The following is a 25,209-nucleotide window of genomic DNA, read 5'->3' as shown; positions in this document are numbered from 1 at the left end:
GGATGAGACAATGGCATTCAGAGGAAGGGTCACGTTTATTAGCTCTGATCTACATTACACACAGCTCAACTTAAGTTTTTAGTGTAGACATGACCTTAGGAAACTTTTGGGGAAGGAGGAGCCTATACAGGAGGGATGGGCTCCACCAAAACAGAACCAAATTGCTGGCATGCAAAATTTAAAAACGTCCTAGAAGAGTTTATAAATCAAGGGCTGGGGGAAAGCTGACAGGTGTGGTGACACATCATTTAGGGTATGATTTATTAAAGGGGATACGCTATATCCTAGCAAAGAGGAGAAGATAGAAGATAACATACAGGTAGGAACAGAAAAGAAACAGCCATTGAAAAAGAGTCCCATTCAATTACACCACATGAAGGCAGAAAAATAAATATTGACAAATTTTATAAGTGCTTGTATACAAACACTAGACATCTAAATACTAAGATGGGTGAACATGAGTGTCTCATATTAAAAAAGGATATGGATATAACAGGTGTCACTTGATGGAATGATAATCCATGGGACACAGTGATACTAGTATTCTTGCTTAAATTTAGGTATAGCAGTACATACCTAAATGTAAGCAAGTAAATAGTCCCATTGAAGTCAACAGGATAATTTATGTGCTTAAAGTATGTGTGCAGGAGTTTAGCTGGATCACAGCATTAGAAATCCCCTGGTGGAAGATACTACAGAAGAGCAAAGTAGTATAGAATACTGAACTTCTCTTAACAGCTAATCAAAAATGAGGATCATGAGAAATTGTATTTATAACTGGCTGAAGTCTTCAAAAGAACAAAACTCCAGGAGTGCAGGTATCCACGGTAGCCAGACAACCCAGAACCTACTAACTGTTTCAAAAATACGTTTCAAAAGTAGTGATGACACTCTTTAAGAAGAGAAGACATGATTCTGGCACTTTTTGGGTGACTATAATATATTCAAAGTGAGAGGGAGATCAGACCACCTACCCTGTGTATATGGCTTACATAAAAGTTTGAGTTATAAGGCTTCTCTCATATGTACAATATGAGAGAGAGAACAGTAAAATACCGTGGATGGATCCAGCACAGTGTCAAACTCATTCAGAAGAAAGGACCAGAGCCCATGTTCAATTATGGTCCAGGAACTGGGATATAAAAAAGGATGTCATACTCCCCTCAAACCATGACAGCGCTTCCCCTGATGTCAGTTGGAGGTTTATGAAGAGATCAATGGGAGAATACAGCTTTTATGTAGTAACCAAACTTTTATTATTTATTCAGTGTCATTTATCGATAGAACCGACTTCTGTTTTATTTCTTCCTTCTCCATCGCTCCCTGTTCTCCGTGTCTCTTGTTTTCCTCTTTATCTTTTCAGGCAGCCATTCCAAACCCACACCTCTCAAGGGCTTCACTCCCACTCCCTTTCCCAGTCTATCTGCTAATATAGTCAGCAATTAAATAGTTAAAATTAGCATTTAAGTGTCATCACTGGGCTTTAGAGTTGTCACTCCAGTGAGATTAATAAAAACAAGAGAGTTCAACTGAATCATTGATTCAGGCTGTCTGCAGACTCGGGCAGATGTCACTGCAGCATTTTCACTTTGTTTGCTTTGGCAGGTTCTCTCTGAAGCCATGAGGACTAAGAATTTATTTTTAAAGTGCTTAGGTCCCAAATAATCTGAAGTCGTCACATAAACTACATAATGTGCAGTGTCCTGAAAATTATGTACAATGGAGTCACTAAAAATGGGGATATAATCTTTCTTCTATTTTATCTTTTTGTAACATTCTCTGGGAGTGAGAGAGACAAGAAAAGTGTCCTGTAAAAAATAATCACATAGAAAGGAAAGGAAAAGGAAAGTATTCAATAGCTGAAATAAACATTTTAAAAACAAATCAAAAATTCTGAATCTACTGTTAAGTTTTCATTCTGCTAAAATGGCAGCTGAAAGTAACAACATAATATTTTGCATTATCTTGGCACATTCAATTTGAGGAACTCAAAGCACTTGCACACATTAGTCAAGTAAGTCTCACAATATCCTGTGAGGCATGGTATCTAGTTTTTTTCCATATGACTGTAGTACACTTTTTTCTAGTTTATTATGTGTGTCAAAGTTAGAGGGGACTGCTAGTCTGCTCCTTTGTCAGCTTGCCTTGCAATAGTGACCAGAAAAATTTAAATTCCAAAGTAAGTTATCTTGAACATCCTCCTAACATTGCTACATTCATAACATTTCTTGCCCAAACATACACATTTTCTTTAAGCTACCCTTTTCATTTCCCTTCCAAATATTACTGTTAGCAAGAAGATTTTAAATGAATCCTCGTCTATAACAGATGATTATTGAATCAACCTAGTTTCCTTGCTGAGAAGAGACTCTTTCCAAAGCAATCTGTTTTTTTTTTTTTAATAGAGTTAAATTGGTTAGTCTTAGATACTACTATATTAGATACTACTTCCTCAAGTTACATTTGGGAGGAATTACTGGTAACACAGCATTTTTCTTATCCCAGATACTGTATGGAATTAGTAAGTGTGGTGCTCTGTTGAGGTATGGAGAAACAACTTCCAGATTAGGAAATGGGAGTTGTAGGTAAGGAGTTTCAGGATGTATGCTTGCACATGGACATGGCAATATTTCCAGCACACAGAAGAAGCTCCGATTCCCAGCTGGGAACATGCATTATCAAAGTAATGCCATTTGGACTCCCTACAACCTCAAGTTTTAACCACATACTTTACAGTAGCAGCCCTCAGAGTCTCAGCAATACACCATCTATCCATACCTGAACTGGCTCATCTGGGGAAAGTCTTCTCAGGACATCACTAATAGCTCAAACTGGTTCTCAAACTCTTCCACTCTCTGGAACTGAAAAACAGGTATGCTAAATCGTACCCACTCCAAATTAATTGGTGGAGCTCATAAGAGCAGTCCTAGACTCCAGCCAAGGCCTTCCTTCCACAAAAAAGATCCCAAACAATTTTAAGCTTCATTTCAGACATCAAAGAAATACACACACCATTGCAAAAACTTGCCTAAAACTACAACACCATGTGGACTCGGGCACATAAGTAATACCTCTTGACTTCACCTGTAAGGCTGGCTGAGGTCAGTGTACTATTCAGACATAACATGGATATTCAGCTCATGATTTCTATTGTTCTAGTCTCCCTAAACAGGGGGATAAATCCAGACAGTCTGCAAATGAGTCCCCCTTCCACACTCTTGTTCCCTGCCTTCCCCCCTCATTCCTAGTGACTGATATTTCCATACACAGAAATGGGGAGCTCAGCACTAGTGACGGCTGTGGACCTCTCAAGTAGCTAGGCTCCATGTAAACATACAGGAGCTTGGGGCAATTTGCCTGGTAGGCAAGGCTTTCTGTCCGATGCCACCCGCCAGATCCCAAAAGACAATACCACTACAACATGCAAAGTGGAGCTCCATCACCACCTTGTGCCAAGAAGCAATCAGGTTCTGGAACTGGTGTGTTCAACAGAGCATAATTCCCACAGTCCTTCACTTAAACAGGCATAAGTAACGACCTGGCACACCATCTCAGTAGAAAGTACTCAGAGCATCCCAAGTGATCTCTGGAGGATTATCCCTTGTGGACTAATATATGCTGGCTATCATATAAATCATAGAATCATAGACCTTGAGAGGTCATCTAGTCCAGTCCCCTACACTCAAGGCAGGGCCAAGTATTGTCTAGACCATCCCTGACAGGTGTTTGTCTAACCTGCTCTTAAAAATCTCCAATGATGGAGATTCCACAACCTTCCTAGGAAATTTATTCCAGTGATTAACCATCCTGACAGGAAGTTTTTCCTGATTTCCAACTTAAACTTCCCTTGCTGCAAGTTAAGCCCATTGTTTCTTGTACTATCCTCAGAGTTTAAAAAGAACAATTTTTCTCCCTCCTCCTTTTACATACTTGAAAATTGTTATGTCCCCCCATAGTCTTCTCTTTTCCAGACTAAACAAACCTAATTTTTCCAATCTTCCCTCAAAAGTCATGTTTTCTAGATCTTTAATCATTTTTGTTGTTCTTCTCTGGACTCACTCCAATTTGTCCACATCCTTCCTGAAGTGTGGCATTCAGAACTGGACACAATACTCCAGTTGAGGCCTAATCAGTGCAAAGTAGAGCAGAAGAATTACTTCTCATGTCTTACTTACAACAATCTCTCAAAATAAGTTGACCCCTGAAATTGTCCCTGTGTGCTACAAATAAAAGATCCTGAATGGCATTGTTCTCTGTAGATACTAACAAAGGTCTTTCTTTACAATCTTACAACACTCCTCCTAATATATCCCAGAATGATGTTCACTTTTTTTTGCAACAGCATTACACTGTTGACTCATGTTTAGCTTGTGGTCCACTATGATCCCCAGATCCCTTTCTGTGGTAGTCCTTCCTAGGCAATCAGACCCAGAACTTAAATATATATCATATTAATAGTATGCATTATTCGCACCATATATTAGTATGCATTAAGTACCAACAACATTAAGCACAAATATTATAACAGTGATATGGCCTAAAAAGGCCTATATCATAACCCTGTTCACTTATGCTAAGTAAGTATTTGGCACAAGCAGATAGGAAACCTGTCAAAATGAAGATACATTCATTCTATGTCTTAGTACAAGCTTCACGGATCAGTAGCTTCATTGAACGCTAGTATCTAAAACAAAGGTAAGGAAGGAACAGAACAACAAGTTAGGGAACTGGAGCAAACTGCTGGGCTGGATTTTAGTGATGTGTGAAGACATGTGTAACTTGTAAAATCATAAATAATACCAGCTGAAACATGTAATTCGGGGAGCACACATTCTGCATAAAGTGTATGTAACATCACTGCATGGGACCGCTGTTCGGAGACAGGTATCATATAGAACCTTTTCCCTATACCATATTAATAAACCTGACTGATATTGATTTGGTCTAAGGTATATTTCATAATGAAATAATGAACCAAAGTCTGGTCAAGCAAATGACTATACAATTTATCAACCTGTTGTTCAGCAACATTGCAAACAAGTGCCCCCTTTTCTGTTCCAAAGAAGGAAGAGGTCCCAGCTATCAGACACTTTTCTCCTCTCCTGGTCAAAAGATGTATTAGCCACCTTCCCTCTGGTTCCTGTGATTCTCAGAGTCACCACAGAGATCACACATGATGCAGCCAGAGTTTTCCTCATTGCTCTCTCTTGGGCAAGACAATTATGGTTCACAGAGCTGCTACACCTAGTGCAAGACCTCCACATGCAGGACATTCAAGAGTGGGACTTTGTTCAGAACCAAGGTCAGATTCTTCACCCCCTCCCAAAGTCCCTGACTTCATAGCATACATGTCAGCTGGCTGAGCCACACAAACAGCATTTGTTCTGCAGAGGTACAAGACATCTCAGCTAAAAGAGAAAACCATCCAGCAGAGTCCTTTCAAGAGGAAGTGGAAACAATTCTGCATATGGCCCTCCCAGGAAGGTGTGACTCTTTCAAAAAGATCCTGTTTGTAAAATCCTATGTTCTCCAACTAAAAGCAAACAAGACTCAACATCACTTCAGTCAGAGTCCTACTTAGCTGCAAACTTCATCTGTCACCCTCCAATCCAGCCTTCTATCACCTCATAGTGACCAAGTGCTTTAAAGCCCTGAGCCATTCCTTTCCACCAACCAGAGAACCACCTCCACCCTGGCACCAAACTATTGTCTTAACCATTCTTATAAAACCCCCATTTGAGCTATGAATGACTATTCACTTTACCATCTCTCCATAAAGATTCCTTTCCTAGTGGCCATCATCTAAGCTAGGAGGGTGAGCAAGATTCAAACCTTGATTTGAATCAAGATTCAGATCCACAGTATACAGGATTCCATAAGGATAAAAAGATGTTGAGGTCTCACTGCAAATTCTTATCTAAAGAGGTTTCCAAATTTCACATGAATCAGTCAGTCACTTCTTTGCTAAACCCCATTCAGACCATTGGGAAGCTAGATTATACACATTAAATGTAAAGAGAGACCTTTGTTAGTATCTACAGAGAACAATGCCATTCAGGATCTCTCTTATTTGTAGCACACAGGGACAATCCCAGGGGTCAATTTATTTTGAGAGATTGTACATAAGAATGGCTATACTGGGTCAGGCCAATTATACAAGAATTAGGCAGCATACCCTTATTTATTACAAAACATTAGGGCCTTTCCCCTCCCACAGGTATCAGGGTTCATTCTACTAAATCTAAAGCGGCTTACGTGTTACCCCAGATTTGAGGGGTGAGTGTACCCCAGATTTTGATTGAGCCCACTGCAATCATATTATGTGCATTCAGTCATCATGAATTAATAAAAATGGACCACCACCTACGTAAGGGTTAATCTGAACAAGCAAAGTTTCCAGAGGCAAGGTCAAATACATTTGCAGGCTTGTAGTCTCTACTAATCAGAATGGGAGGAGAGGAGAGAAAAAGTCAACAACTGAGAGGAAAGCAAATTAGTGAACGAGAACCTTGGAGTTTGGGCGCCTTTGATATAGAAGTTTATTATGACTAAGATTGTTAGGAATGTTTGTTGATAAATAATGTATTGATGTTAGGAGAAGTGATGACCTAGTAGGGGTCATTATGATGTGTGTTTTGTAAAAGCTAGTTGTAGAAGGATTAGAGAGTGTACTTTGGAGCAGTCTTCTGAAGCTATCCTGAGAGGGTTTTTTCCTGACACCTTACTCCCTGGCAGGGAAGCAACCGGCCATTGCTGAACTGCTGCAATTTACTCAATACCGTTCCAGATTTTACGTAAATATTTGGGATGTTCTAAACCTATTGTTTTGTGTCCGTGTGTGCTTAAATCTAACAAACTGTAGTTGTAGATAAGAGCATGCTTACTTGTATTAATCTTTCATCAGCTGAAGCACTGTGTTCCCATTGATTTATTCTTGACACTGCTTGGAGTGAAACAGTAAAGTTACCACTGCTATGGGTTCTGAAAACTCTGGGTAACATATGCTGCTTACCTTAGGAATGTTTCTCTTCAAGAGATTCGCTGAGTGGCTACCTGGAGCTTTATCCACATATCAAAATATTACTCGTGGGTCCTGGCATCCAGGTTTGCAAGAATGTTTCTGCATTTTATTTAGCCAGGACTCTTAAGACTTTCCTCTTATCTGGTCTGGGAATTGCTTACTAGTCACCATGAATGGGACACAGACACACAATAATTGAAGAAAAACAAGGCCCTTACCTTACAGTAAAAAGAAAAGGAGTGCTTGTGGCACCTTAGCGACTAACCAATTTATCTGAGCATAAGCTTTCGTGAGCCACAGCTCACTTCATCGGATGAAGTGAGCTGTGACTCACGAAAGCTTATGCTCAGATAAATTGGTTAGTCGCCAAGGTGCCACAAGCACTCCTTTTCTTTTTGCGAATACAGACTAATACGGCTGTTACTCTGAAACTTACCTTACAGTAGTGTTTCTCAACCTGGTGACCCCCTTTGGGCTAAAAAAAATAGTGACCTTCCCTTACTAAGACTTGAAAAAATTGCAACCCCCTATCTTAAATATCATTAAGTTATGACTAGTACTCATGGCTGGTATTGGCAAGCAGGGCAATTGCCCAGGGCCCCATGACACAGGGGCCTCACAAAGCTAAGTTATATGCTTCAGCCCCAGGCAATGGGGCTCGGGCTTCAGCTACGGGCAACGAGGGGCTGAAGCATGTAACTAAGCTTCCCGGGGTTCCCTGTGGTGTGTGGCTCCTGGCAGTTGCCCTGCTTATCACCCCATAATGCCAGCCCTAAACTTGCACCCCCCCCGACCCCAAACCTGTCCCACAATGCCCCTGGGGGTCATGAGCCCTCATTTTAGAAGCACTGCTAACTGATAGTTCTTTGAGATGTATGCCAATCCTATGACTCACTCCCTTTCCCCACTACTTCAGAGTCCTCCTATACAAGTACGATTCTAGATTTGCAAGCAAACAGAGTGGTAATTGGAGGTGCACTGCTCCTTTAGTCCCCCTGGTAAGGGGGCATGAAGACATGCAGGGCACACATGCCCCCAACACTGTTGGCCAAAGGATTTCAGACTTGTGGATTTCCACAAGTGGGACCTCCAAGGACTAAGCATTTCAAAGAACTAGACACGGCAAGATAAGGGCCTTGTTTTTTCCTTGTTGCTGTACAGTCCTAATTCTAATGAGCAACAGGTCATCCTACACCAGTAAATTCAGATGTGTCATTGCAAGTCTATTTATAGCATGCACCCAAGTAACTTTCTTGACTGAAGTTTCTTCAAAAGGAAGGCTATCATTGTCTAGCAGATCAAAGATCTACTCTTTCCTCAGCATAGCATTATACTTTTTTTTTTTTTTTTGGTTACGTTACTTCCCAGCCTTCTGTTACCTTTTTCCCTTTAGGCGCACATAAAACTGTCTCAACTTTAAAGTGTGCGTAATATTGCAGGGTAATATCCTCACACACATCAAGACAATCTGCAAGGTATTTAAATATGAAAAATATCGTGAAGCCAGTTTTTCAGATACCCTAAAAAATATGCTTTAATTCCAAGGATTTAGCTGTACAACTCTTATTATACTTTCATGGACATCCCTGTGTGCATAAATTATCCCGTGGGGACAACATTTTAAACTTGATCATATAGTATACTCTACACTCAACAAAAGTTAATTAAGATGATGTAAAGACTGCAGGCATGGTGATTTCATACATATTATCTTCCAAGAAAATTACAGTTAACAAACTTTATTAGAAGCACAGAATTAAGGCTACACCTAAACAAGGTACCCAATCTGTGGATGTATTGAAAATGTGTCCCATAACTATTACAATTTGTTTTTTTACATACATGTCTCAAATGCTAAGTGTGATACTTTGTCACCATACTTTGTCACCATACTAAGACTTTGTCACCTTACTAAGACTTTGTTAGTTGAACATACTTTGTTCTTTTCATGCCAGTGCTCTAAAAGCACAATCTACACATGAGAGTTCTATGAACGAAGACATGGTAGCTCTTTCTAGCAACATTTGGATAATTGGCTGCAACAGAGTAACCACAGAACCTTTATCTTGTGACGCGCTAAGCACCCTCACCATCTTGCAAGACCAGGCCTTTAATGAAGAGGGGGGAAACTTCATCTCAACAGACTGATGGTTCTGACACGTTCAGATGACAATATATTTACCAACATTAACTATTTCACTGATGATCATTGTAGCAGGAACAGCTAATGTGTTTCTCCCACAATCCAGAACTGCCTACCATGTTTAAAATCCCCAGCTGGTGGTTAGCCATTGTCAAAATCTACCACATCTTAGAAACAAACTAGAAAAATAAACAAGGCCTTCTCTGCCTATTTTTCATTTTTGTATTTAATTCAATAGCCTCCATTCTGTTCTTACCGTATCGACTAGTAAAGCACCACAAACTCAATATAACACCAAATAGAAGCTAACAAGTCAATCTCACTAATTCACATAACCACTGCAAATTACTGAATTTTGCAAATTCCATACAAATGAACAACACACTTTGTTTGGGGATTTTTTTGTTTGGGGTTGTTGTTGTTGATCATAGTTCAATTTCAAGCATTTATGATAATGCAGTAGAGGTTTCTAAATTTTAATTCATGGACCACTGGCAGTCCAGAGCATTTGGTGGTGGTCTATGGAAAGCTGGCTGGTAACATGGTGCAGGTGCCACTATTTTTTCCCAATTGATAAGTTTCATTAAAAGAAGCTAAAACTATATTACATATTTTCCGAATATTACTTTTATGTAAGCGATTGCTGTAGATACCATATGAACATTATATGATCATGAATAGGAGAGACTATTGTCCATATGTTGCAAATGGGAGGGGAGGTAGCCCATGAGATTAAGATAAGGTCCACACTATCAAAAAATGAGTTTGAGAACCCCGGTTTAAAATACTTGTTAAGGTTAGATTATTTTTACAATGCAAGACCCTGCTACAGCATCTATTACCTGCTGAGAGGTGAGAGCACCCTGTCAAATTTATTGTGAATTATTAAAGAGATTCTAATGCATTCAGTAGTTTTGTTAGAACAAAAATGCACTTAAAAACAAGAAAGTTACAATAAATCATTATCAATCAGGTTTAAACAAAGAAAAAAAAACCTGTGGAATTCAAAGTTAAGGCAGCTAATTCATCCTGAACTCACTGTATTTGTGTACTGCTGCAGGTGTTGAGGTCAGTTCTCACCATGTGCTGGGAATTTATGCATGCAATAACCTTCAGTGGAAGAATTTACTTGAGGGTTTGAAAGATTACACTCTGTTCAGGGACTCCATCCATTCCTAGGATACAGTGGACATGACATCTAAACTAGAATTTAAAGTTGTGAATTTCCTAGCTCTCTCCCTATCTCCCAATTTAAGTCAGACCCTTATTTTTAATATAAGCTTTTTCAAAAGCATATTTAAATAGGTAACATGTTACATCAAAAAGAAAAGGAGTACTAGTGGCACCTTAGAGACTAACCAATTTATCTCTAAGCTGCCACTAGTACTCCTTTTCTTTTTGCAAATACAGACTAACACGGCTGCTACTCTGAAACATGTTACATCAAATGATAACATTTTTATTTCCTTTCAGGGAAGTCTACAATACCAGTTGCTATTACTACTCTAACTGACACACAACAGCATCAAACCTAAAACAATATTTAAGTGCATGTGAATTTTTAGAGACTTCCCAACTTAGTTTAAAACACAAGACATTAGCTTTCCATTTGCTTATTAAAACTGGAAGAAAGGAAAGATAGGGTTTAGTTTAGCAAAGATAAGCATGACCAGCCAAGAGGTAAAACTTGGCAATACAAGTGTAACTTTCTTCCTAAGCCAACCAAAAAAAAAAGAAAAAAAAATTGCTTACAAGTAGATGTCAATAACTCAACCTAATTTAAAAAATGCATCAAGATAAATTATCACCTTTCAAGTAACAGTTTCTTGTCTTCAACCAATCTTCTTATGCAGTCCATGAAAGGGTGCGGAAGGATGTTTTAGTTCCGCTCCTAACTTAGGCTGTTTCATACAAACTTCTGTTGGTGAAAGAGACAAGCTCTTCTCCAGATCTGTGTAGCCCCAGACCTTGTCTCTTTCACCAACAGAAGTCGGTCCACTAAAAAAAAAAAATATTACCTCACCCACCTTTTCGCTCTAATATCCTGGGACCAACAGAGCTACAACAGCCCTGCAAACGATTGTTTTGTGCTGCAGATGAAACTCTGATTTGTTCATTTAAACTGTATCTGGGTTTGAGAAAAATCAGTGGAAAAGAAAATAGGGACCGGAGGGTGGTGAGCAAGGGGAAAGGAAGCAGGGAGTGAACAGTGTGGGGTGCAGAGCGGAATGGGGTACACAGGCTCAGCGGTGGGCTAAGCAGCAGGGGGTGCTGAGGAAGAGGGCAGCAGGGTTGGGGTAAGGAATCCAGGGCACAGAGGGAAGCCAACAGCGGGTGAGGAGTACAGCGCTTGGGGGGACAGGGCGAAGCCAGCAGGGGGCGAGTAGCCGGAGCCGGGGGGCGGAAGTCAGCAGGGGAAGAGCTGCACAGAGCTTGGGGAGCAGTGGAGGGAGGGGGAGCCCTAGGCGGAGAGCGGCACAGAGCAGAGGGCGCTCGGGCGGCGGCGGGGCCGGCTGCACTCACCTCGGCGGCGCGCTCAGGACACTACCGGTCAGGGCGGCATGGTGTCCCGGCTCCCCGCCCCGGCTGCTGCTTTTACGCAACTGGCAGCGGCTCCTGCCGTGGGGCCTGGAGGGGAAACAGCCCGCCCCGCCCCGCCCCTGTCCCCGAAATGACGCGGCTCTGCCCGGCCGCCCCTTCCCCGCCCAACCCGGCAGCACCCCCGCTGCCAGCCCCTTCCCCGGCGCCGAGGGGCTGGGCTGGAGGAGGAGCGCCGGGGCCTGGGCTGGGCTGCCCTGCCCGGCGAGGAAGGCCGGAGGCGCCGCGGGGGACAAGCCCAGCCCCCCGGAGCTGGGCGCCCCAGCTCTGAGCCCCCGCGGGGAGTGTTCGGCCTGCGGGTTCGGGGCCGGCCGGCGGCAGCGCGTCACGCCGGTACCAGGCGAGCAGCCCAGCGGGACCCCGCCTCGCCCAACCCGGGGGGGGGGGAGCCGCTGCGTCCAGCGCCCCTGCAGCTCTGGTGTCTCCCCAGGGCAGCTCCCGCGTCTGTGCGCCCCCCTGTATTGCCCTAGCGATTCCTCTCCCTTTCCAGCATCGGCCCCACCCCTCGTGCTGCCCAGCTTCCCCTCTTTCCTTACTCTGTTCTTACCCCCGCACATTCCCGTGAGCCACTTCTGCCTCCCTCCCCCAGGCATGCCCCATATTACCCTGCCCCCTCTTCCTAGTTCCCTACACCCCATCCATGTTCTCCCCGGTCTCCTCCCCTCCAGTCCCCTTGTATTACCCTCATTCTCAACCCTGCACCTCCCGAACCTCTTCAGCCTCCCTCCTGCTTCCCCCTTTTCATCGGTTCCTGGTGAGCTCGCCGCACCACTAATCCGCCCCCTTCTGCCCTTAGGGCATCGCGGTGTCCGTCGCACTGCAGACCAGGAGAGCATCTTCACAACGGGGATAATTGCAAGTCTGAAGCCAACAGCAGATTCGAGCGTACGGGAAGTTTTCAATAACGCTTCCTTGGGGGGTTAGAGGCGGATGGTGTTCTGGAGCTCTCAGCAGGAGCTTCTCTCATTCACTGGCTGGGGCTGGGAAATGATCTTGTCACCAATTAAAACAGGAGCTGAATTCCCACAGAGCCTGTCCGTACCCCCAGCATGCAGGTAGCAAATGTGAAAATTCTGCACCTACTCCCATCGCTTCCCTCCCTCCAGTGCTCATCCTGCTTTCCGTCTTACCACGTGAGCAAGGACTTGTCCTTCCCCGTGGAGATGTGGGCAGAATATAGCTCATTTTGTGGATTACTAGAATTCAAATAATCACTTCATGTTATGTTGTGGGGGAAGTTGGGGAACATTCTGCAACACACACACACAAACGACTCACAGTAAGGGAGAGGAATCAGAGAGAAGTACGACCTTGCACTGCTTGTCATGCTATAGAGAGCCACACCCCTTCTCAAACAGGAGACTATTAAGGAAAACTATGAACTGAAGACAAATGGAGTTCCACACAGCTTGAGTTCTAACTAACTCTTTGTTTACCAGAACCAAAACCATGTCTGAAACGCTGTACAGCAGAGGAGACATCTAGTGGCTAAATAGCATACTGCAAGTAAACATTACAGTTTAAAGCAACAGGTAGCTCCAGTTACTTAAACTTGAGCCACTCCACTGATTTAGTCTCACTCCAGTGAGAGCTGAAAAACTGCATTCAAGCTACACAGAGCGATTTGATTAGCAGCACAAAGTGATTGGACTAGCATCTGATATATTATGCTAACTGCAGCTATAGTCTGTAGCTGCATACCTATGATATTACTAAATCTAGTATCTGCAGCTCTCAACAAGCTTCAACTCATACGCCCATGGGCCAGCTAGCTAGAGTTTAATGTACCACTTAACTCACCCAATTGCACATGAATGGGAGTCAGGTTAGAGCTAATACTCAATTTATACCTTGAGCTAACACTATAGCCAAGACAAGCTGTTAGATATGTGAATAAGGCAGCATTTCCCCCCTTCCTTCTTCACTCTAGTTAATTATACTAGTCTAATTATTCCAAATTATATTGGGCCCAATTTTTAAAAAAGTCAAATTCATAATTACATGTGCAAATATGTTAATAAATCCATCATAATTATGAAAAATGCACATGGATAAGGGCATTTGCACTTGCAAGTAATCTGTCATGTCTCAGCTGAAGGAATTGTAAGGGCTTTTATTTTTGTTTGTTTTACACAATGGGAGCATCTTAGACTTATACTATGATAAACCAAAGCAAGCATGAAAATCAAGGATGTTTCTATATACAAAGTGCTGCATTTTAAAAAATAAAGTATACCATTGGGCATCTAATGTATACATGCAATTACTTTGTTTGCCTATGCAATGCAGGTTTTGGGCATTCAGCTTTCCACTTAGTCTGACTATTTTTATGTACCAACTGCCTGAATTATTCATTCAATCAGAATAGTTGCATGAGCATATTAGGCTCATAACCGCACGCACTTTTTTGCATATGCAATTTCATGCCTGACCTTTTGAAAATCAGGCCCTTCTACATCAAGAAACTTTCAGTGATCCTGCTTTCTTTGGTCTCCTGTAAACAATGATACATCTGAAATATTCCCACTGAGCTTTCACTGTAAAAAGTAAGGTTTCAGAGTAGCAGCTGTGTTAGTCTGTATTCGCAAAAAGAAAAGGACTTGTGGCACCTTAGAGACTAACAAATTTATTTGAGCATAAGCTTTCGTGAGCTACAGCTCACTTCAATGCATCCGATGAAGTGAGCTGTAGCTCACGAAAGCTTATGCTCAAATAAATTTGTTAGTCTCTAAGGTGCCACAAGTCCTCCTTTTCTTTTTGTAAAAAGTAAGATCATGCAATTTAATATCAGTACTCCCTGAATGCTATTAAATATTTAGGACTTAAGTTTTTCCTCTCCTTTGAGAAATTACACTCACTAAATGCAGTTTTTACAAAAATCAATAAAAAGGAACTTGGCCAGATGGATATGCTTCCTGCTTTCGGTGAGCAGAAGGACCTACCTCTTAAAATGTGTTGTCCTCCCAATGCCCATTTCTCTTTAATACATAGCATTTCCCATCCATCCCTAAAACAAAGTTTCCAGTAATGCAAAGAACAGTTTACTTTTATATACAGGTATATGGCAAATTAAGAGATCCAGAATTCAGTTAAAATATGTACCAGGTCCTGCAAAGTGTTCCAATTTCAATGGGACTACAAGTGGCAAGAGAGCCACTTGGGGTCATAAGCAGCGGGAGGGTGAAATCTAAAAAAAATTACAGAATGTTTTCCAAAATTTACTGAATAGGAGCAGGGTCAGAGGGAGGCAATTGAGACACCCTGTGGAGTAGAAGGGGAGGGTTTGGAGGCTAGATTTGGGTGAGTCAAGGCAGGCAGAGGATGGGCCTTACCAAGTCTTATCCCGATTCCTGAGCCACAAAGTTGAATTGCTGGGCAGGGCTGGTACTTTTCTGCACCATCCCCTTTGCTCCACGCTAGCACCACTTGACGGTCGGGCTGGACCCTTCGCTCGGTCAAACATCTGGGACAGCCAGCCTCACCCCGTGCTGCCTCCGGCATTACTAGGAGACAGCAGTGGAATTCAGACTTCTGGGGCGGGAGGAGGCTTGCACAGACTGCACAGTTAAAAAAAAATGTCTGGCACCATTCCCCAGGCCACCAATTTCCCCCTCTCCAGAGCCAGCACCACCACAGCCAGCTCCTCAGCATCCTCCCTGACAGCATGTGGGAAGCCCCTGAGGGGCAGCGCCACCCCACACCAGCTGGCAGCAGTAGCAAGCTGAGTTCTTCTGCTGCCAATCTCTATGGGCAGGGGAGAAGACCCACCAGCTTGGCACCAAGCTGTCTTTAAGGCCACAGCAGCACTACCAGCTGGTGGACAAAATTTTACCAAATGTGTCAGGAGTGGGGGATTTCACACCTATCCGCCCCTCTTCTGGTGCTCCTGCCTATGGGAGTAAGGATATGTGGATGGGTAACTCTTTGCAGGCCCTATAGCCCTTAACCTGCAAACACGGACATATCTGTTTAAAGTTATGCATGCTGTGTGTCAGTGTTTGCAGGATAAGGGCCTATGTTTGTCAGAAGGAAGGGATGAAATGGGAATTGGTATTTTCCACTGAATGCATCCGATGAAGTGAGCTGTAGCTCACGAAAGCTTATGCTCAAATAAATTTGTTAGACTCTAAGATGCCACAAGTACTTTTCTTTTTGCGAATACAGACTAACACAGCTGCTACTCTGAAACCTGTCAAAATGGGAATACCGTAACTAATGTTTATTCAGCAGTTTGAAGCTAAAAAGTAATATTTGTGAAGCCTCACAATTCAAGATTAAAACTAATTTTAAATAATAAGGATTAGGATGAGATTTTCACTGAAGGTCCAGATTATATCCCACATCTGCATGTGTGGGTTTCTTGCATCTTCCTGTGAAGCATTTGGTGCTGATCACTGTCCGAGACTAGTATTGCCATATTGGCTCAAACCTATGGCCCATCGAATCCAATAGCTAAATTCTTATACCTGTGATCTTGTGATGCTTTCCTCAGGGAACCCAAAACCGTAAATCACTGTGTTGCCTCCCTGCCTCAGCAAAAGAGATCTTTGCTGGAGCTTAAACTGTGACAATTCCCTACCACACACTCTGTCTGCCTCACCACCAAACTCCTTGAGACTCGACAGTCTAAACTTTGCCTTGCAGGTAATGTTTAATGCATCCAGTTCCAAATTACCTAGAGGCATCTCTGAAATGTCCAGTCCCTCTCATTGGACGATCTCAGAAAATAACCAAGTCCACTGCCACACCAGCCTGTTGGCTCAACTGAGGATGCACACCCCACTTTAACATAACAGCACTGAGATGATTTGCAGTATAACTAAGCATAAATTTATTAATAAAGAACATGAATTTAAGCGATTCTAAGCAAGAAAAGAATCAGGAATGATTACAAGTAAAACAAAATAACACACTTTCAGTGACTAAAGCTTTTTCACTTCCATCAAGCTGTCTGCATCTCCAGCCCTTCAGGAGGAAGATCCACTATTCACTAATTCCCTTTGTCCACTAAGTGATGGATAACTAAGGGTTTCTCTCCCCTTCTTATAGTCCAGTAAACCTTTGAAATGTATTATTTTGGAGTATATCCCCAGATAAAGCTTTTCTCTTGTGCTGCTTGTGCTCCAGGAAGTTGATACCATGCTGTGTTCCAATCCTCGCCCTTCTCTCAATTTGCTTTTCCTGTTGACTCAGATATAAATATAACTTCCACTGTCTCTGGCATCACCTTGCTTAATTTACACTGGAGACAAAGGGAAACAGACAAAACAACATTCCTTTGTCTAGGACAAATTGTTTATCAGCTCTACTTGGATTGCTTGGTCCAAACAAACATATTTCTAGTACTCCTACATAACTTTTTACAGGCTAACCCTGTGTAACACACAAAACTATTAATTATCTGAGTGTCACCAGTTTTCCTGCAATACGTTACAAGATACTTTTTGGATAACAATTATGACAACGGTTGTGTTATGTATAGTGGAGTTTGCCATGGTGTCAAGACTATCTAATAAGAATAACAGATAAGCAATCAGAGTGCAAAAGGAGGAATTTGTCAGGTCTGATAACAGTTGTAGTTACGGATAACGAGCCCTTTGCCAGTGGTCATTGACTGGCTTATAAGGTCATGGTAATATATATACACACACACTATTGTTATTAACTGTTCTGCAATACACAGTTAGTTTTGGTTGATCATCAGACCCACTCTAATATTATGCCCTGGCTATTAATCAAAAATAAAATGTTGGAAGCCAAATAAACTAGCAAATGTTGAAAACAAACCATCTCAAAGCCCTCTCTTTCACAAGAAACCCAAGTTTAAAATTTTAATATTCTTTTAAAATTATGTTAGAAGTCACATCAAACTTGACAGTGTGGAGGATCACTTTCTGAAAATGCGTATGACTTCTTTTCTGGAACTGTTCTGAACTGGAAGTTCACAGATCATCATTCCAAAGAGATACCCTAACATTTAAAAGAAACATTGCTAAAGACATATTTGAAAAGAGGATATGGATGTGTTTTGAACAGTGCCTCAGACAATAAAACACGAGTGTCAAAAGAGCCTTCTTTAAGTCCTTCCAAACTAGATAAAGTCCAAACAAACCAAACTTAAATAAGTGCCTTATTAAAATTGCAACCCCTTCTCTTTAAGATCTCATCTAGACCTTTGTGATTCAGGAAATCATAACATTTGTAGGTTATGGTTGAGAGAACTAGCACATTGTCTTCCCTATTTACAACTTTTTGGCTCACCCCCATCCTCTTTGTGGTAAGTAACAGCTACTGCGTATAGTAGGTGTGTTTTAAAGTTATTACAAACATGTATGTTAATTATGACTCAGGCACTCATTTTTTTTAATTTCACTTTAGCATTTACTCTCTTCCATGCAATCTGTTACTCGTTATTTGATGTTCGTTTTGGTATAAAGGCACTAAGAGTGAAATCCTGGTCCTACTGAAGTCAATAGCAAAAATTCCTACTGACTTCAATGGGGCCAGGATTTCATACAGTCTCTCTACCCTTTTTGGATTTCTTTGACTACAAAGTAAATTGAGTCTTGTGGTCTATTTTGTTTTTAGCAACTGGATGAAAAAATATTGTATTAAAAAAAAAACGGATGCCTTTTCTGTATGTCTGCAAAGTTCTTTTGGATAAATTGTATTTGTACAGTATTTTTATTGATTTTATTTATAGACTGGGGTCCTCACAGACAATATAGAGTATATGTGATAGACTGTCATAAATTATGTGGCCATTTTTAAAAATGCCAGTTAAAACTTTATACTATACTATATAATACCTTCACATGCTTTGTTTATACCAGATGGTTTACAGAAAAGAGATTTTAAAAACTATTTAAAGAGCGCTTACATTATTTTTCATGTCCCTATACCTGTTAAGTCTAGTTGCCTTAGTTACAGATTTTACAGTGATTCTTTTAAAAGAGTTTGGTCTTTTTAAATATATTTGTATAAAAGGTATCATTCATATTACAAGTCATTTGTTAAGATGAAAGACAAGTGCACACTTAAGATATAATGTAAAAAAACCCCCAAAGAACATAACATAATCAGACATCAAAGGTCAAATTCCTCCTTGACATTTTGAATGCATTTTGAATTTGAACTTTAAAAACTGCTGTCTTCTTAGAAGAGGGAGTAATGGAATATTATTAGACTTTTAGACATCCAGAAATAAGAAAAAGGAAATGGTACATTTTACCTCCTGTACTTTGCAATCATCTTTGGTGACATAGGCTAAAATTTCCAAAAGCCCTTAAATGACCTAGGAACCTAAGGCCTATTTTCAAAACACATATTAACCTAAAATCATGACACACGCTTGTGCACACTTAAGTGCTTTGTTAACTTGGGGTCTAAAATAATATCAGTTTTTCTTACTGATGAACTATAATAGCTGAAATAAATTGCTGAGCTGTACAGAGATTTACTCTTGGCCAAAAAATGTCAAAACTGTTGGAGGTAGGTTGTATTAGAATACTGGACTGAGACAGAGTATACAATAACACTAGCCAAAAAAAAAAAAATAAAGTCTTGAAATGCATTCCACTTTATCCTTGGATTACATTTTTATTTTAAGGCCCTTTAGATTAGTGCCAATTTTTAGTCAGAATTTAGCATTGACTAGTTTCAGCAAAATGACTTGTACTTTATTAGCTTTCTTCTATGATATTACATGTTTAAATCTTACAAATATAAGTCAGCGGCTGTGGAAGTCCCAGGGAACATATTTTATTTCAGAAACACCATGTGGCAGTCTTGCAGAAATGACTTTTTCTTCGGACTTTCCAGTTTGCAGGAAATTACAAAAAAAATTGGTTTCATTCTGAATCACAATGTAACCAAATTTCAAAATTTCCCCAAAACTAAAAATCCCAAGTTTTGGCCATCTCCACTCAGGTGATGTGGATTCAATTCTTGGTTCTCCTGCAGACTTTATGTGTGACTTTGGGCAAAACACTTACAGTGGATTTTCAAGAGCATTTAGAAGTCAATGGTAATTTTACTGTTGATTTCTGTGGTAGTAGAGCTAAGCAAATGCTAAGTATTTTTGAAAACACCAGTGTCTCTGTGCCACAGTTCCTCATTTTCGCACCCTTTGTGTTTCTTGTCTATTTACAATGTAATCTCTTCTGCGCAAGGACTGCTATGTCTTACTATGTGTTTGTATGGCATGATGGCACTCCGCTCTTGGTGGACCCTCTAGGTACTATTATAATGCAAATGAAGAAATAATAACAATAGTAGTAGTAGTCATGAAGGGCTTAATTATGCCTTAGTGCTGGGTCAGCTGGGAGACTGGGTGGTGGAATTACAGCTGCATGGATCCATAGAGGTGGTGCAGTCAGCAGATGTAAGGGTCAAGGCTGCAGTACCTGCCATGGAGTTACTCCCCCTTCATTTGGACAAACTTCTCCAACAGAGAGCTCAAGTACTCAGGCTGAATGCTGAGTCCAGGTTTTACCATTAAGATTGAGCAAATTCACTAAATTAAGGACTTGGAGAGAGACATGGTATAAGAACACAGACAGACAGACAGATCCTTAATAGAACAAAACCCTACATCCTCTTTACACATCTTCAGTCCCCAACTCTTATCCATCACAATTGCACATATGGCTTATGAGCCAAAAGGAGTCTCCAACTAGTTATCAAATTGTACTAGTGATCACAGAACGATCAAAATTCACCTTGTCTAGCAAAGTGAGTCTTTCATATATTGCAATATCAAACAGATCATTGATCCAAGTGTCCATCCAAAGGGGTGCAAAGTATTAGCTTCTTAGCGGTCACTGATCAAGAAATTATTTTCCTGACTTTGAAGTATGTAATTTTGCAAACTTAATGCTCTCACCATTTTTTGGTATGGCATGTGTTTAAATTGTATAGTCAATTGCTTGACCACATTTTGGTTTTTTTTTTAAATGAAATATACTCAAGAGACCAAATAACCAATATCAGTCAGGCTTATTATTATGTTACAGGGAAAAGGTTCTGTACGATACCAGTGTCAAAAAGCATCAATGTTACATTCACCTTACATGGAAGGTATGCCCTGCAAAGTTACATCCCTAAAACCATCTTTTTATAACCTACTTATTTACCAGTAAAAGATACTATATACTTCGCCTGAAACTGAACTCAATCCACTTTTTACCTTGTTTGTTTCTGGTACCATGGTATACCCCTTTATCTTTTGTTCTGAACCAGGCATTCCAGGTCATGATGTAGCCTTATCTTTGTTCTGAGCACATGCATTCCAGGTACTAAGAGGCATGAAGACACCCCCTAGGCCTGTACTAGAATAAATAGGTTTGTGAGGGTAACTCCCTTTCTGTTGCTATGAAGAAACTATTATATGTCCTGATACTGACAGTTTTCCTATCTACTTAAGCCAAAACTTCCTCCAGCTAATGCAAGTTGTCATGGAATACTTAGCATAAGTGAAAAGGATTACAATAAAGTGCAGGCCAATTTGGCCTATATAACTGATATTAATACTTAATATGTATACTTAAATGCTTGGAATATATATGGCAGGAAGTATTATCAGCATAATATATACGTATGCTAGCCAGCATATATTAGTCAACACATGTATAATATTAAGTTATGTATGTTTTGTGGTTACAACAGTTGTGAATAGGATATGTGAAATGAGAGCAAATATTCTGTCTGACTGTCTACCCTTACAGGTGCACATGGTTATTAAGATGGTATTTGTGGAGCACTTATTCTCAACAATTTGTCTAAAATCTGTTAAGCAGAGCTAATGATCTCCAATAACTTTGTCTCCAAATTGGAGGCCTATGACCTGGGTTTCTTTTGGAACAAACCATTACCAAGTCCTTAAGTCAGGTGCAAAGAAACAAAAACAGTTTTTTGTTTTTGTCTTTTTTATTATTAATTATTATTATTAGGCTGTCATCCCCTTCAGGCAGAGCCTCTGCAAGAAGGCTGCTGAGGGAATACAGAAGATACATGGGGAGGGAATGGAGATGAGCAAGGAGCCAAGAGGAACTGGAGAGGTGTCAGAGGACCAAAAGGACATAGATGGAAAGCAGGAGATGGAGAGGAGACAGGAGGGCTTGGTATAGTCAAATGTAGGGAAATATTTCCCTACAAGTTATTTTTCACTTTACATTCGTCTACCAAGGGGCAACTTCACTATAGGCACAAAATATGGCAGATGCATAGTGTGATATCATTTAAAGTTGTCTGGGTAAAACTAACATAATTGTGGCATCTTAGTATTGAATGAGGACCCAGCTCTAGTACATTTATTGACTGTTTAACTACCCTCATGTGAACAAAAATGGGTACGCTCTTCCCACCAGTCTGTGATCCATTTCCACGCACTATTAAAAATGTAAAGCCTATTTACGTGTCCTACTTAATTATATGCATGTGTGTTGTGGAGACTACAGCTGAATGAAAACTTAAAAAATATTTTAATATTTGTTCCAATAAAAATTACATTTGTTTTGTTATGTTTACCCCCTTATGTGTTAGCTTTCTGCAAATATTGTAGCGAATAAATTTACTAGCAAGAATATTTGTTGAAGCAGTAAATTTGAAGTCAATATTAAAAATATGCATTGAAAATGAATTTTGAATGAGTGTGAGGATTTGCACCAGAAACTTGAATCGAAAGGTTATGCTTGTCCAGTCAGGGAACAGAAACAACAACACGTAATTATATGTATCCAATCAAGACCAATCAAGGCTATGTCTACACTACAGACCTTACGGCGGCACAGCTGTACCGCTGCAGCAGCACTGCTGTAAGGTTTCCTGTGTAGCTGCTCTATGCCAATGGGAGAGAGCTCTTTCGCCAGCCTAATTAAGTCACCCCCAATGAGCGGTGGTAGCTATGTCAGTAGCAGAGCCTCTCCCGCTGACATAGCATTGTGGACACCGGCGCTTTTGTTGATGAAACTGACATCAGTCAGGGGGCTGTGTTTTTCACATGGTATAGACATAGCCCAATATAGTAGTCACAATGAAATGCTCAGTAACAATCTACAGCCCTTTGAAGCATTTGTCTAAATTATTTGGTAAATAGCGAATTCAAGAAAATTACAAACTGCTTGTATGCATTTCACAAACTAAAAAGGAGGTTAAAATTTTCAGATACATTATTTGCTAAACATTATTTACCTGGCTTTAGTTCAAATGATCTAGCATGTATGGTACAGTTTGTGTTTTACATCATGGATTTAATATAATTACTTAAAATATGTTTTCCTGTTTAAAATCCTTACTTATAAACATTTCATCTAATAAGTCTGTGTTCCTTAACTTTCACTTTTATTTGATCTTAATAGATATTGATTTTGCCATATGTTCGACGGAGTATACAGTACAACTAGAACTGAGCCTAAGAGCTACATGTTTCTGACCTCAATCTAAACCAGCAGTTATATACAAAAGCAGACAGATTTGTTACAACATTGTGTCCTTTTTGTCTTGATTATGTGGAGACAGATTAATTCTTTCACACACACACACAAAAAGCATTATCGCTTTTTTTGTTTGTTTTCTTATAAAACTGCCTTTTTTATAAAGTTAAGTTAGCAACTATAATTTTGATAGGAGTACAGTGTAAATATTTTTAGAAATGAAAATGTTTTAAAATGTATATTAATTATCAAACATTAAACAACTCTGGAAAAAGCAGAAAGATGTCATTATTCTTCTTGATTGCTGGCAAACAAGAATGGCTGCCAAAAATGCTTAGAATCTGGATTTAGCTTGTAACTCACTTTCTCTGAGAAAAAAACTTGTCTGTAGCAGTGTTTTGTATATCCTTGAAAATGTAGGAAGTAAATTGCAACAACCTCAAGACACTAGAGCATTTCAAGGGGAAGTACTTTAATGGACTATTACAACCAAGTCTAAAATAAAATGTACCAAAAATCAATATGAGTGAAAGAACCATCATGCAAGATGACTTGTTAACACAAAGCATTTTACTGTTGTTTTGTCTTTCAGTTGCCATACGCCTATAGATTTTGAGGTGCTAGTTCTCCAAATACTTCTGTATTACCTGTATAACAGGAAATTTTCTGAAATAAACTAGAATGTAATCAAATTAATTATATTACATATTGCAGAATAAAGCTTCTTTACCGCTTACCTTGTTTATTGTCACTGCAGGAATACCCAAAGCAATCATAAAAATGCATACAACTGACAAGATTTTCTTCCCGTTAATTTGCAGTGTTCTGTCAACATAGATGGCCAACAAATAGCAAACTGAACCCTTTTCCTTTTGGGAGAAGAATGAATATAAAGAGTAATCACTGTTACAGGAAGAGCATTATCTGTAACATGCTCTGCTCAGGATATCATCCTGCCCTCTTGTTTTCTGACCTAAAAAACAGGAATTAAAGTGTCTCATACAAAAGACTGTTGTAAGCTAACGATTACAAATGAGAAGACTTTATCACTCGAGATTATAGGTTTTTGCTCAAAATATTCAAGCTTATCTGTCTAAAATGAGACATCTTTAGGCAGCTAAATAGAAATGGCCCGATTCTCAGAGAGACTGAGCGTGCACAACTTTAATTGGCTTCAAGTTAAGGAATAGGTGCTCAGCACCCCTGAAAATCATGCCACTTATTTCAGTGCCCAAACATGGATTTAACTTTAGGCATCCAAGTTTAAATATTTGGACCTCTGAATCTATTCTCTGATTTTAACTTGTGTCAGTTATTTGTATTCAGTCTACTGCAGCTGATTAAAAAAAAAGAGAGAGAGACTAAAGAAACAGCTTTGCACGTACAGGTGGACAGCCACTTGTTCCCCTGAGTTTATTTCAAAATCATTAAGAAAGAGGTATTAAAGATTAAAGCTGCCCACTGAACTGATGAGCACAACATATCTGCCAACTCAAAGGAATTTATATTTGTCATAAATCCATAGACTTAGGGGAACCTGAGAACTACATTAAGACTCAGATCTGACCAGAGCTTCCTGCAGGATTCTTAGTGTGTTTTTATCTTTTGCTGCCATGCCTACAAACATTCAACCTGAACAGGAAAGCTGAAATGGCTATGATGCAAACTAGCTCATAGCTCTCTAGAGAACTTCACTGACGACAATCCGTTGAGACATGCACCTATTCTTCAAATGCTTCGTACAAAGAAACAATAAAACCATGACCGCTTCAGAATGCACAAACCCTTTGACCGAAACATATCATCAGTTCCCTATTGCCCTTCTGAAACATTAGCATTTAATTCTCATAGGATGAATAATAGCCCCTCCCCCCCCAAAATAAAATACAGGAAAAATACCTAATAAAAATGTTGGGGACATGAGAAAAGCTTGAGACACTCTGCAGTCTGTAATGGAAGTTTGATTTCCTTCCAGGATACACTCAGAAGGCTGATCTCCAGCAGGGTGAGAAGTT

At 40.2% G+C, this 25,209-nt stretch overlaps 1 protein-coding gene across 8 annotated transcripts in view; it reads right to left on the bottom strand.

Moving 5' to 3' along the window:
- CEMIP2 (cell migration inducing hyaluronidase 2) overlaps nucleotides 1–23,972 on the bottom strand; it is an 80,161-nt gene extending 56,189 nt beyond the window's left edge. Inside the window, exons 1-2 of one of the 8 annotated variants that reach the window (XM_074953246.1) lie at nucleotides 12,474–12,594; nucleotides 2,779–2,861 (exon numbers count right to left, since the gene is read on the bottom strand). The gene's annotated coding sequence lies outside the window, so the exon portion shown is untranslated. Of the gene's footprint in view, nucleotides 1–2,778; nucleotides 3,442–10,203; nucleotides 10,310–10,972; nucleotides 11,466–11,687; nucleotides 11,819–12,444; nucleotides 12,602–23,931 lie in introns of those variants that run through there. The other 7 variants (XM_074953250.1, XM_074953251.1, XM_074953245.1 and 4 more) reach the window with 7 other exon arrangements.
- Between the last annotated feature and the right edge of the window lie 1,237 nt (nucleotides 23,973–25,209).

This window comes from Natator depressus, chromosome 5 (assembly GCF_965152275.1).
Source record: "Natator depressus isolate rNatDep1 chromosome 5, rNatDep2.hap1, whole genome shotgun sequence".
Taxonomy (NCBI): Eukaryota; Metazoa; Chordata; order Testudines; family Cheloniidae; genus Natator; species Natator depressus.
The sequence above is the reverse complement of the archived record's forward strand: the minus strand, read 5'-3'. Positions and strand labels throughout refer to the sequence as shown.